The sequence below is a fragment of the Cupressus sempervirens genome, chromosome 5, assembly GCF_028749045.1.
Source record: "Cupressus sempervirens isolate cs-2001-9-10 chromosome 5, ASM2874904v1, whole genome shotgun sequence".
NCBI classification, from domain to species: Eukaryota; Viridiplantae; Streptophyta; class Pinopsida; order Cupressales; family Cupressaceae; genus Cupressus; species Cupressus sempervirens.
This window is the reverse complement of record NC_143122.1, coordinates 927722158-927735385: the sequence shown is the minus strand read 5'-3', so window position 1 is coordinate 927735385 and position 13228 is coordinate 927722158.

Sequence of the window (13228 nt, the reverse complement as noted above, 5' to 3'; positions counted from 1 at the left end):
TTTGTTGAAGTTGGGTTATAGTGATTCATCCATATAGTTGCAACTGGGAATAGGCTAATTCTTAGATTGTGTGAGTCATTTCACTATGATATTGAGCATTTTGTTGCTCAATAGTTTCAAACACCAACACTCTAAATGCCTCAAATTTTGACATCAATTTACAAAAAAATTCAAAAATAGGAAAAAAACTTATTGTTTTTTCCCAAAAGTAAGACCCAACTTCTTGCACTTACCCCTAAAGTAAAAAGGAAGTTACTAAAAATTTGGCAAAATTTGGCTCTATTTGGGGATTTGAGTATGAACATGCTTAAAAGGATCCTAGCAATCTCTAGTTCCATAAAACAAGGTGACAAATTGGAAACAAGAAGAATAGACTAATCAAGGAAAGCAACAACAACTAACTAAGAAAGCAAGCAACTAAGCTAAGGAAAATTGCATGAAAGAAAAACCTACCTAACTAGCTACTATGCAAGGGTTATGTACTTTAGTTTTGCATTTGATACAACTTCAAATCCTGCACATTATAGGAGCAAGGTAGGGATTCTCTAGTGGGATATGCCTACTTGAAAGAGTTTTTATGGTTCACTTACATGATTTGAAATGGCTCTTTCCACAGAGGCTGAAACTTGGAGTGCATTCCTCTTGGTTCATGCCTCTTATACCACATCATGACCAAGTCACCTTCGATGAATTTCTTTGGTCTTCCTCTTTTATCAAATATCTTTTTAACTCTTCCTTGATGTTTAGTCATTTTATCTACCATTTCTTCTCTTTGTTCCTACAACTTGGTGAGATACAAAATTCTCTTTTCCAATCCATCTCTATATAGAACATCTCAATCATAGTCTTCAATTTACAAGTGGTAAGTTCTAGAGGTAATGACAAGTTAGCTTCTACTCCATAAACTAACTCAAAAGGTGAGATACTAATGGCTCTTTTAGGCATGGTCCTATCTACCCATAAAGCATCATGTATCTTCTTGTGCCAAATTTTATGATTATTTGAGATTAATTTCTTCAAGATATTAATCAGGTTCTCATTGCTAGACTCATCTTGCCCATTTCCTTGAGGACAATAGTTAGAGGAATGACCAATCTGGATACCACTATCATAAAAAAATTCAACAATTTTTGTGGAAGAGAAATAAGATTCATTATCCATTATCAATTTCACAGGAACTCCAAATATGACCAATATATGTTGTTTGAGAATCTCACATGCTACTTCTGATGAGGTCTTCTTCATTGGCTTTGCTACCACCCATTTACTAAAATAATCTATTACAATCAATATTGTAGAATGCCCTTTGATTGAAGGACGTTTAATTTGGCCTATGAAATCAAATCCCCATTGGTGAAAACAAGCTTGAATCACCACTAGCCTAAGAGGCAAGGCAATTAGTTAAGGTTTACCAGTGAACATCTTACATTTCTCACAATTAGTAACCAATTTACATGCATCCTTAAACATACTAGGCCAATAATATAATTTCCTCAAAATTTTGAATGCAATGATAGTGAAAGAGAAATGTCCTCCACATGCTTCATCATGGAAAGATCTTAATAGCTTCACCTATTGTTCCTTATCAATACATCTTAGAAATGTACCATTGATAGCTCTCTTATAAAAGACATCATCATGAATTGCATACCTTAAGGCTTTTTTTTTAGATCTCTCCTCTTCTTAGCACTTAATCCATCAGGATACTCACCATACATAAAAATGTATACAATATTTGAAAACCAAGGATCTTGAAGACTAACCATGAGGACCTTTAGAATATCTTATACTTCAACTTGCTAATCTTTTTTGTTAAGGCTTTACAAAGTGAATTTCCTCTCACAAGTTTGGTTGGATTAATTCTTATATCATATTGTTCAACCTTTTCCATCCAAATTCCTCTATTATTGAAACCAATCTATTGTTGTGTCAAGATACTTTTAATTGGAAGATTAGGCACATATATCACTGAATATGAATGCAACACATATAATCTAAAATTATTGAGTTCTCTCACCATTGCATTTCCATATTTCTCCATTTGTGAATATTTCACTTCTTGATTCTTTAATGACACCCTCATGAAAGTAATTGGGGCTTGTATTTCTTCATTTTTTTTCCTACACCAATATGGCTGACATGGTATGCTCTGATGTATAACAATATATGATGAAATCCCTTTGATAGTCTTGATGAACAAGAACAAGGGCTTTGGAAATAACACCTTTGATGTCTTCAAAAGATCTTTTTCCAATATCACTCCATTTGAATGCTTTATTACCCTTCATCATATCTACTATACACCTAACTGTCTCAAAGAAATTAGGTACAAACCTCCTTAAGAAATTAACCTAGCCAAAGAAAGACTTTACTATAATTTTTCTCAATGGAAAATTTAATTATTTAATGGCTTTAACTCTATCTAGATCGATTCTCACCCCTTCTTGAGAGATAATGTGATCGACCAATTTACACTCTATCACACAAAATACTAATTTCTTGGGATTCAATGAGGCATCATTATCTATACACCTTTGTAGCACTTTTTCTAAGTCTTTGATGTGATCTTCACTTGTCTTGAAAAAAAGTGTCAAATCATCAAGGTATGCAACAATAATTTTATCCTTCAAATCACCAAAAGCCAAATTCTTTACATGTTGAAATGTTGCAACTACATTAATTAAGCCAAAAGGCATCCTACTATATGAAAAAGTACCCCATTGTGAATGTTTTCTTGAACTAATCTACCTCATCTACTTGAATTTGATTATACCTTGAAAAGCCATCTAACATAGAGATCATATTTGACCTTGCAACAGTTTGCAAGAGGTGACCCATGTTGGGGAGTGCAAAGTTATCTTTGAGAGAAACCTAATTTAGGTTTCTAAAATCCACTCAAATCCTTATCTCTCCATTTTTCTTCCTCCTTGGAAAAATGTTAGCTACCTAAGTAGAATGATGAATAGGATATATGATCCTATCCTGCAATATTTTATCAATCTCCTTAAAGATTGTTCCTTCAAATATAGGGTTGTAGTTCCTTTGTTTTTGTCTGAATGGTGTCACTCCTAGTTTAAGGGGGATTTCATGTTTTATTTACCATTTATGAAATGTTTTAGATCTTTTTAGCTCCAAGAAAATACATCTTTATATTCAATGAGTAATTTCTTAATTTCTACCCTCTCCTTTTGTGTGCAACACTTCCCTATGTTTATCATTTTTGGACTGATTTCTGTCCCTATATTTATTCCATCATACACACCATAATCTTTTCCTTTCTTATATATTTCTCTCTTAATGTATGCATCATGTCTATCAAAAATATTTTCCAAAGAAATGAGATGAGATGGGGATCTTGTTAAACCTTTCAATTGGATCCTATTTGGTTCTAATTTCCTTTTGTCATCTGTCAATGGATCACTAACTAAATTAGTGTTTCCTTCAAAATATAGGCCTATAAAAGGTTTTCCCCTTCAATGAATTATTTGATTTATTTTTCATCATCAAACACCTACCAAGTATCTTCATTACCAAGAACATTATACCTAAATAGAACTTCCACTTTATTGATTTGATCTTTGAAGTTAGGATGTGGTAGAAGTAAAGATGTAGAGATTGCCAAATAATTAGCTCTTGAATTCAATTCCTTCTATAATACTATAATTCAGAAAGCATCCAAACTTTCAATCTCATCCCACACCTTATTCTGATAGTTTTTCAATCTTTGGTTCTTTACTACATATTGGTTCTTCACTTTCCTTACCACCAATTATGCATCTCCTTGAGCTTTGATAATCTTGACCCCTTCTTGTTTTGTAGAAATTATTCCAAGGAGAAGGGCTTCATACTCTATAGTATTGTTGGTATTTTTGAAATCTAACTTGTATGCCAAACAAGTTGTTTCTCCACTAGGTCATTTCAAAACCATTCCTACACTTGAACCAACAATGGCACAACTACCATCAAATTCTAAGGTCCACATCCCCATTAGTCTTCTTTGATTCTTCTTGAATATCAAGAGTATCAAAGAATATCATATAGTTTTTAAATTTCATTTCCTAAAATGATTTTTTTATTTCAAAACAATGAACTTTTCTTTTTCTTTTGGTTCTAATTTCACTTTTTTGTCTCTAACTTGGATGGTAGCATAGGATCAGTCTAATTTTATCTCTCTCCTCATGTCCTTGTAAAAAAATCTACTTGAGAGCATTCCATAACTTCAGGGATGCTTTCCGCTATGATGGTGAGTTTCAACCTTTTAGAAGTATAGGAAACTAGAGCAACTTGAGAATCCTTTATTTGTCCAAGCAAGGGTAATTGTTTGTCATCCATTGAGTAACAATGGTCAAAAGTTTTAGTTAGGGGTAGACCTAGAGCTTTAGCTATAGAGGTAGACATCATATTATCAGAAGCCCCTAAGTCTATGATGCAATTACTCAACCTATTTCGATTAATAAACAAGGAAATCTAAAAAGTTTCTAGATTTTTATATGGTGAACTAGCTAAGACAATAGACTCTTCTTCTTGAAACAACTTAGGTTGTGCAAGATCATCACTAGCCAAAGGAGTTCCACTAGTATTAGTTTTTCTTTAATGATCAATGTTAGTATTAATACTAACAAGTCCTCCATATTTATTATTATAGTGCTCAACTAACCTTTTCAATTGATTAGGATTAGACTTCAAGTAATCTGGTGGAGATATCTAAATTCTCACCTCTTCATAGTATTGTATTATATCAAAAGAAATAGATGACTTATTTTTGTGCTCCTTTTGTGAAGTTGAAGGTACCATGCCACTATCTCTAGCTTCTTTGTTTGATGGTGCATGATTTTTGGCAAGAACTATATTAGAGGTTTGGTTCTTATTCTTTTGACCCCTAGTCATGACTATTAATTGAGGCCCATCTAGAGTTGTTAAATAGCCCCCTTAGTTTTTGAATTTGATTCATAATCCAAATAAAATTTTTTAGAGTCACCATAAGGAGTATGATCATCTTCACTTTTTGCATATTCAATTTTTCATTCTTTATTGTCCACCATCTTCTTATACCTGATCATGTTAGCACATGTATCCCCATAATGATCTACCCTTAAGTTGAAAGTACATATGTCTTGTCTCTTTGGAGTAACCCTAATTGCTAACCTCTATTGAGCATGTGGTATTGAGAAATTCTTACCTCCATTTAGATGTCTAGAACATTCTTGATAAGGTTTGTGAAAAGAATTAATAGGCATATTAATTTGTTTCTTTAATGAAATAACCTTGTTAGACAAATTTTGGAGCATGACATTTATATTATTTGAAGTGCTAGCTGCATTACCTATGGTTCCAAATTGAAGTTCTTTTTTCCACTTGAGGCTATCATGTCATCTTCCATCTCCACAGCTAGCATTTGGGAAGCTTGTAAATTTTCTACAATTTCTCTCCTAATTTGATACCCCATAGTAGGAGGCATAGAGCTGATGTAGGTCTTCTTATTGTTGTCTATTAGTGCACTTGCAATAAGTAGTCTCTTGATGAGTTTGTTAAACTTTGCATTAAAATCACTCATAGAAACAAATGGTTCTTTATTCATTTATGCCAATTGTAGCAACAAGACTTGTGCATTTTTTGTACTTTTATATATCGTTCTTCAAATCTTTACTTAATGTGATTCCAAAATTTGATGCACCTTGCAGATAAATCTTGGAACCAATCAACATCATTATCTATAAGAGTATCCACAAACATCCTAACTACAACATCTTCATCTTGAGGATTCATCACACCATAAGCTTTATAAAAATCATTTAGGTGTTGTTTTGTAGAGATTTTTCCATCACCATTTAATCTTGGGAAATTTTTTATTGATACTCTAGAAAAGCCATTATTAGCCCCAAAGTTGAGAGGACCAATTGCATTTCCCCAAGGGACTATCATAGCTATTGTTAAAATGATAGGATTTTCTTGGAACATGAATGCAATAGGAAGTGCTATACAATCCAACAACAAATAATTACAAATAGGAGAAATATATATTCTAGAAATAGGATGGGAATAATATTGCCTTCTCCTTATTCTAGTAGAAACAACTATAGGAAAGTGAGTTTCTTAGCCATAGATTCCATTGTAAAAATTCTTCCCTTTCTTAAAATATCTTCTAGAATAGCAGAGTTGGCCCTCTTTATTTCCTTGTATATTAGGTCAATCCTTCCTCTTTCCTTAGCACTCCTAGTATACTTGGGATCTAGGATGAATTGACTACTTAGAAAATGGAGTTTTGAGTTTACCTTAATTCTAGTAATTAAGGAAACTTTACCAGTCTTCAACTTTGATTTAGCTTCTCCTTTCCTAGTAGGTTGAGGCTATAAAATTGGTATTAGGTTCTTATGGAAAACACGTTGCCTCCACAACACCTATCTTACAACTCAAACTATATAAGGAATTAGAGTGCAAACTAGTTATAAAGGGAAATTCTTCAAATCTCTTTCATTTTAAATTCTCCCTAGTAGAGTGGCCAAAAATTGTTGGTTAATAGTTTGTTCTCTTGTTAGGGTTTATAGGCTGACTCTTTTTAATGCCTAATGTTTTGGAGAAACAAATGGATATCACTGGTAAATGGGTCAGTGTATGTGTTATATCATTTTGGTCTGAATTACAAGGTGTCACTCCCTTTGGTTTGAAATGATATATAATAAATCCATGTCTTTATTTGATCATGATTTTAAAGGATAAGATCTTGTCCTAAGAGTAGAAAATGCTACTAACCAAATCGCTTGTAGACACAAACAATTTAGGCAAAATTGAATTTGGATAACTCACAACCCCTAATGGAATGTTTTTTATAAGTTATCTTAAAGCCCTAACATCTAACTTCTAATTATAAACTACTTGAACTCCTACAACCATGACTACTAATTCTAGTGATGCAAATACCAAAGGGAGGTGCAAAAAAATAACTACACATGGAAGATAAATGAAATTACCTATGCTAAAATTACCATAGTAGACTAGAATCGAAGAGGATATCATAGTACCAAATGTAATTGTCTTTTAGCCCTCAATCCAAACCTAATCTATCCTATGAATGGAACAAAAGATGTGAAAGCAAAATCAAGGTAAATGGAGTTACCAACTATCAACTATCAAGTTTGTTGACCTTTTCATTATTATAAGAAATTACATTAATAGTTTTATGTTATTCCTCGGTCCTGGTAGTGCAACAATCATACAATAGAAAGAAAATATGAATAAAACATAAAAATATCTAATCTACAACATGATATGGATGTGTGGCATCTTTTCTAGCAATGATAATGATCCCAAGGCACCTCTAACAACACTTGGTGACCATTTATCTTCATGTGGCTTCAGAAATCCTATGAAAATCTTTATTTCCTTCGTATTCTATTATTGGCAACAAATCCATGTAATTTGTATCTTAATAGTCATAGAAAGTTTTAATTTTGGCTATTGATCTTGAAATAATAATCATGATTAAAACCTAGCAATCTTCCCTATTTTCCCCTTTATTTCTTCCTTTGTGGGTCTGTTTATGCACACGGGTCCAATGCTTGCATTCTCACTTTGGTTATTTTTCATTCATCTTTGAAAAGTGAGAAAGTGATAGGCATTGATCTACTTTTGATCAATTGCTTTCATAAAGTGAAGATCTTTTATAATAGTCAAAAATTCCAACCAACCTGAGTGTGCCATCTAGAAAACTTATTCTAATGCTTTCCCTTTTGTAGCCCATAGATAAGTCTTGTCCCACCATCTCCATATGTTGAATGCTCACATTCTTGCTTTGGTTATTTATCATGCAACTTTATAAAGAGAGAAAGTGAGAGATGTTGATCTTTTAAGATCAATGTTTGGGAACTACAATACCATAAATCTTAATTTCCATGTACTCTTCACAGTTTTGCAACTCAAATTCTTTTCTATTTTAGCTCTTTATCACCACTTTTACCTTCTGATCATATGCTAGCTACTATCTTCCCTTTGTCATAACTTTAGATACTCCTAAAGTCACTTTACATTATCCTTTACAACCATATTCTTTTCTTTACTTCATAGCTTCAAAAGATCTCATGGTTTTCCTTTGCAATCTCAAGATCATCTAACCTTTGTATCTTTGAGAGACTTAATTGCCATGTGTCTCATATTATTTATGCTCATGTACCTAGCCCCACTCAGTAGCACTATATCACTTAACTTTGATTACTTTCTTACAATCTTATGATCTCCCTACTTTTGTAGCTTTGAAAGTCTCTTTAGGAATATTTATGCTTACATGATCTTCCATTTCTCATAAGATCATAACCCCAAAATCCTTAGCATCTTATGTTCTTATGATCTAATGATCCTTCTATTTTCATATGATTGTGGGTTCCCTTTTAATCCTTTACACTTATACACTTGGCATTACTTTGTAGCTTCTAAAGCTCTCATTATTTTCCCTTACAATCTCAAAATTATCGAACCTTCTTATCTTTAGGAGACTTAATTACCATGTCTCTCAAAATCTTTATGCTCATGCACCTAGCCTCACTTAGTAGCATTGTATCACTTAACTTTGACATTTCCTTGCTTATAGTCTTATAATATCCCTACCTTCATAGCTTCAAAAATATCTTTAGGAATATTTATGCCTACATGATCTTCCATTTATCATAAGATTGTAACCCTAAAAACCCCAACATCTTATTTTCTTATGATCTCATGATCCTTCTATTATTATATGATAGTGGGTTCCCTTTTAAGCCTTTATTCATATAGACCCTTTAGGTTATTGTAACATTGTATCACTTGCCATTTACCATAAAATAATTACTATGACATGATAATAGGAAAATCATGAGATCAAGACCCTCATAACAAACCTTAATGATGCTACAATTATATGGGATATCATAAGATCGAGAGACTCAACACTTACTTTTATGATCCTCTACCAGCCTTTATTTCATAACATCAGAAGAGAGAAAACCTTAACTACAAATGAAAAGATGCAAAAAAATTGATCTAACACGTGGCACTATTTTGGGAGATTTTCACAGATGGACTTGTACTAGTAGGACAACTCTTTGAAATAAAGATGGACCATTAATCTAATTTCCATTGTCACTCTTACTACCTTTTCCCAGACCATTCATGATTAAATTGTAGACCAATGTCAATCTTCATCTCCAACATGATTTAGAATATAAAATAATGGATCAACATAAACTATAGACCTTTTTTCATTAGGGAATTCTTGAATCCACCTAGACCCTAATCGCCTAGCCCTTGACTAGTGTAATTCTTACATGACTTCCTATATAGGTTAGCTTAAAATGGAGTGATGAGAAGAGAGGTCATCCAAGGGAAACTCTAGACATAGACTCAAAACATTGACACATTCACTTGACATCCAACCTAAATTAAAAAGGAACATACTAAAATTTGGGCAACACATGTTACAATGTTTACTAATTTTTTTTAGAGAACTTAACAATATCAAATTACAAGGTGAAAATAATACACAAATAAACATCAAGTACATATGTATAGTACAAAATGGATTCATTCCTCAAAGTTTCCTTCATGTTGAGTCATGTCTAAGAAGTTTATGTTAACTAGTTTTGATGGAGTCAAGCCAAATAACAAATTGGACACAATAGGAAAAGGAAACTTTATTAACTTTGAAAATATGCTATTACATTCAGAACAAAGGAAAATAGTCTTCCTTACATGGCCTATGGGCTTAAAACAATAAAAATTTCGAGATAATTTCTTTTTCCAGTACCTCCTCTCAAACTCCACTTAGAACTGCCTTTTACAATGGTCAAAATGTCCTTAAATAGACCCTAAAGGGTTAAGGACTAGGAATACATTCTAGAAAGTGCTAGTTGGCATCCACTACAAAAATAGAAGGCTCTAGAAGATGCATTAGAAGTCTGTGAAAAAATTAGAAGACTCTGAAAATGGTAGTCGAACTTCCAGAAGGCATAACTTTTGAATCGTAGCTCTGATTGACGAACTGTTTACATTTTCAGAAAGCTCTCAAAGCGCTCTATAGCCGTATCGACCAGATTTACTCATCCCCCATTTTTAGGCCCTATCTAAGGTCATTTAATACCCCTAACCTAACTTTTAAGCATTCTTAGGAGGTTCCCCAGAAGTTGAAAAATTGTGATATCTTTCAAACTGTGGGGCCATTTGACCTTATTCCTTTTCTAGAATGCTCTAAATTACAATTACAATCATCTGCCCAGTTTACACCTTCTAACTCATCAAAATTATGGCTCAATTATATACTCCTATTTTTTTTTCATTTACACATATCCCAAGGTGATTAAAAAGTCTAAAATACTCTAACCCAGAACACTAAAAGTGGAACTATGAGAGTTGGAACCTTTATTTGACTCAAATGGGTATCCAGAAATGAAAACACATGAAACATAAACTATATCTAGGTACATTTTTTTGGGTGACACAGGATTGCCCTTATACCTCTGGATGCTCCTGCATCAGACACCTAGGGTAGATTGAAAAGTGACACTATCACTTGATAGATGGTAGAGGAAATCCCAAATGGGAAACCTTAGCTGCTGATATCCAAGTTGAGTCCTCTATCAGCCATCCTTTCCACTTAACCAGGTACTCTTCATACCTTCTATTTCTGGTACTCCTTCCCACATGACTATCCAAAATCTCCTCTATCTCCTCCTTCTTAGAAGTAGGAATTAGACATGGTTCCAACATCAAACCCTCATTTGCACCATCATCATGATACTTTGTTAAGTCTGCAATGTTGAAGATAGGGGAAATGTGAATTCCATCTAGCAACTCCACCTCATATGCATTTCCTAAGTCATGCTTCTTTAGAATTTTGCAAGGGCCAAATTTCTTCATTTTTAGCTTATTGTAAGTACTTGCTAGAAATCTTTCTTTTCTTAAGTCTACCATGACTAGATCCCCTACTTGCAACTCCTTATATCTTCTCCTTTGATTAGCCCTAGTTTTATACTATTGGTGCATCTTGGTAATGCGTGCATGGACCTCCTCATGTAGATGCTTGATATGTTTAGCAAACTTTTCAGCTTCAACATTGGTCCTCTCTCCTTGCTCCATCTTCCTCAATTCTGGTGCAGTCCTTGGGCTATCTCCATATACAATTTGGAATGGTGACCTACCAATACTCCTATTTATAGAGTTATTATAAGCAAACTCCGCTTGTGGTAGAACCAAATCCCATCCCTTGGGTTTATCCCCAACTAAACATCTCAACAAATTGCCCAAGCTTCTATTTACCACTTTAGTCTGTCCATCAGTCTGCGGGTGATGTGTAGAACTGAATTTCAAGTTTGTTCTCAACTTCTTCCACAATGTTCTCCAGAAATACCCCACAAATTTAGTATCTCTATCTGAAACTATACTCTTTAGAAGACCATGTCATCTTACCACCTCTCTAAAAAACAAGTCTTCAATATGGACAACATCATGGGTTTTGTAGCATGGGATGAAATGTGCCATTTTGGAGAACCAATCAACCATGACAAATACTGAGTCATTACCCCTTTGTGTCCTTGGAAATCCAAGAACAAAATCCATACTTATGTCCTCCCATGGCTTTGATGGAATAGGCAATGGCTGGTATAGTCTAGTATTATGACTAAATCCCTTGGCTGCTTGACAAACCTGGCAACTTTGTACAAACTTCTTCACATCCTATGACATTTGAGGCCAAAAATAATGCTCTCTAAGAATGGAAATGGTCTTATTGCAACAAAAATTTCCTAGCATCCCTTTGTTGTGTTTATCCTTAATCAAATTTTCCCTCATGGAACTCCTTGAAATGCACAATTGACTACCCTTGAACAACATATCATCCTGAATCAAATAGTCTAAGCACTTGGTTCTGTCTACATCAATAGGCTCTCTACAAGCTTTCCATGCTTCAGCAAAATCAGGATCCTTAGGGTACAAATTCTTGAGTTCATCAAACCCAACTACTTCAACCTGCATGATTGTATGCAACAATTGCCTCCTACTCAATGCATCTGCAACCCTATTAGACTTTTCACTTCTATGCTTCAACACAAATGTATAGCTCTGCAAGAACTCTACCCACTTCATATGCCTCTAGTTCAATTTACCTTGGCTATTTAGGTACTGTAATGCCGAATGATTAGTATACAAAAAAAATTCCTTTGGCAATAAATAATGCCTCCATTTCTTTAGTGCCTAAATTATTGCATAGAACTCTTGATCATAAATAGAATATTTCTTCTTCGCATCATTCAATTTTTCACTAAAATATGTAATAGGCTTACCTTCTTGGCTTAATACAACACCAATAGCATTGCCACTAGATCACAATCCACCTAGAACACCTTACTAAAATTTGGAAGTGCCAACATAGGTTTTTATGTCACCTTCTTCTTTAGCATTTCAAAACATCTCATAGCTACCATAGTCCATTTGAATTCTTTTCTATCCCCTCTTATTGTGTTAGTTAGGGGTGCACAATGCCACTGAAATTCTTAATGAACTTCCTTTAAAAACTAACAAGACCATGAAATGATCTTACCTTAGTAGTAGACCTTGGAGTAGGCCACTCCAAGATGGATTTTACCTTCTCTGGATCCATTTTGAGACCTTCAAGTGATATAACAAACCCCAAGTAGACTAACTCCTTTTTATCAAAGGTACACTTCTTCAGATTAATTAACAGTTTCTCTTCACTCAACCTCTCAAGAACACTACGAATATGCAATAAATGTTCTTCCAAAGTCTTGCTGAAAATTAAAATATCATCCAAATAAATAATAACAAATTTTTCCAAAAACTTGTTAAGTACCTCATTCATCAGCCGCATGAAGGTGCTTGAGGCATTTCTCAATTCAAAGGGCATGACTAGCCACTCATAAAGACCTTCCTTGGTCTTGAAAGTAGTTTTCCACTCATCTCCTTCTGGTATTCATATTTGGTGATAACCACTCTTGAGATCTATCTTCATGAAGTACTGAGCTCCACTCAAGTAGTCCATAAGATCATCCATTCTTGGCAAAGAAAACTGATACTTGATGGTTATCCTATTTATAGCTCGATAGTCTATGCACATTCTCCACTCTTCATCCTTCTTTGGTACTAGTACTACAGGTACTGCACATGGACTCAGGCTTTCTCGAATCAAACCCTTCCTCAATAGCTCCTAAACTTGTCTGTTTAGCTCCTTAGTTTCAAAAGGAGTCATCCC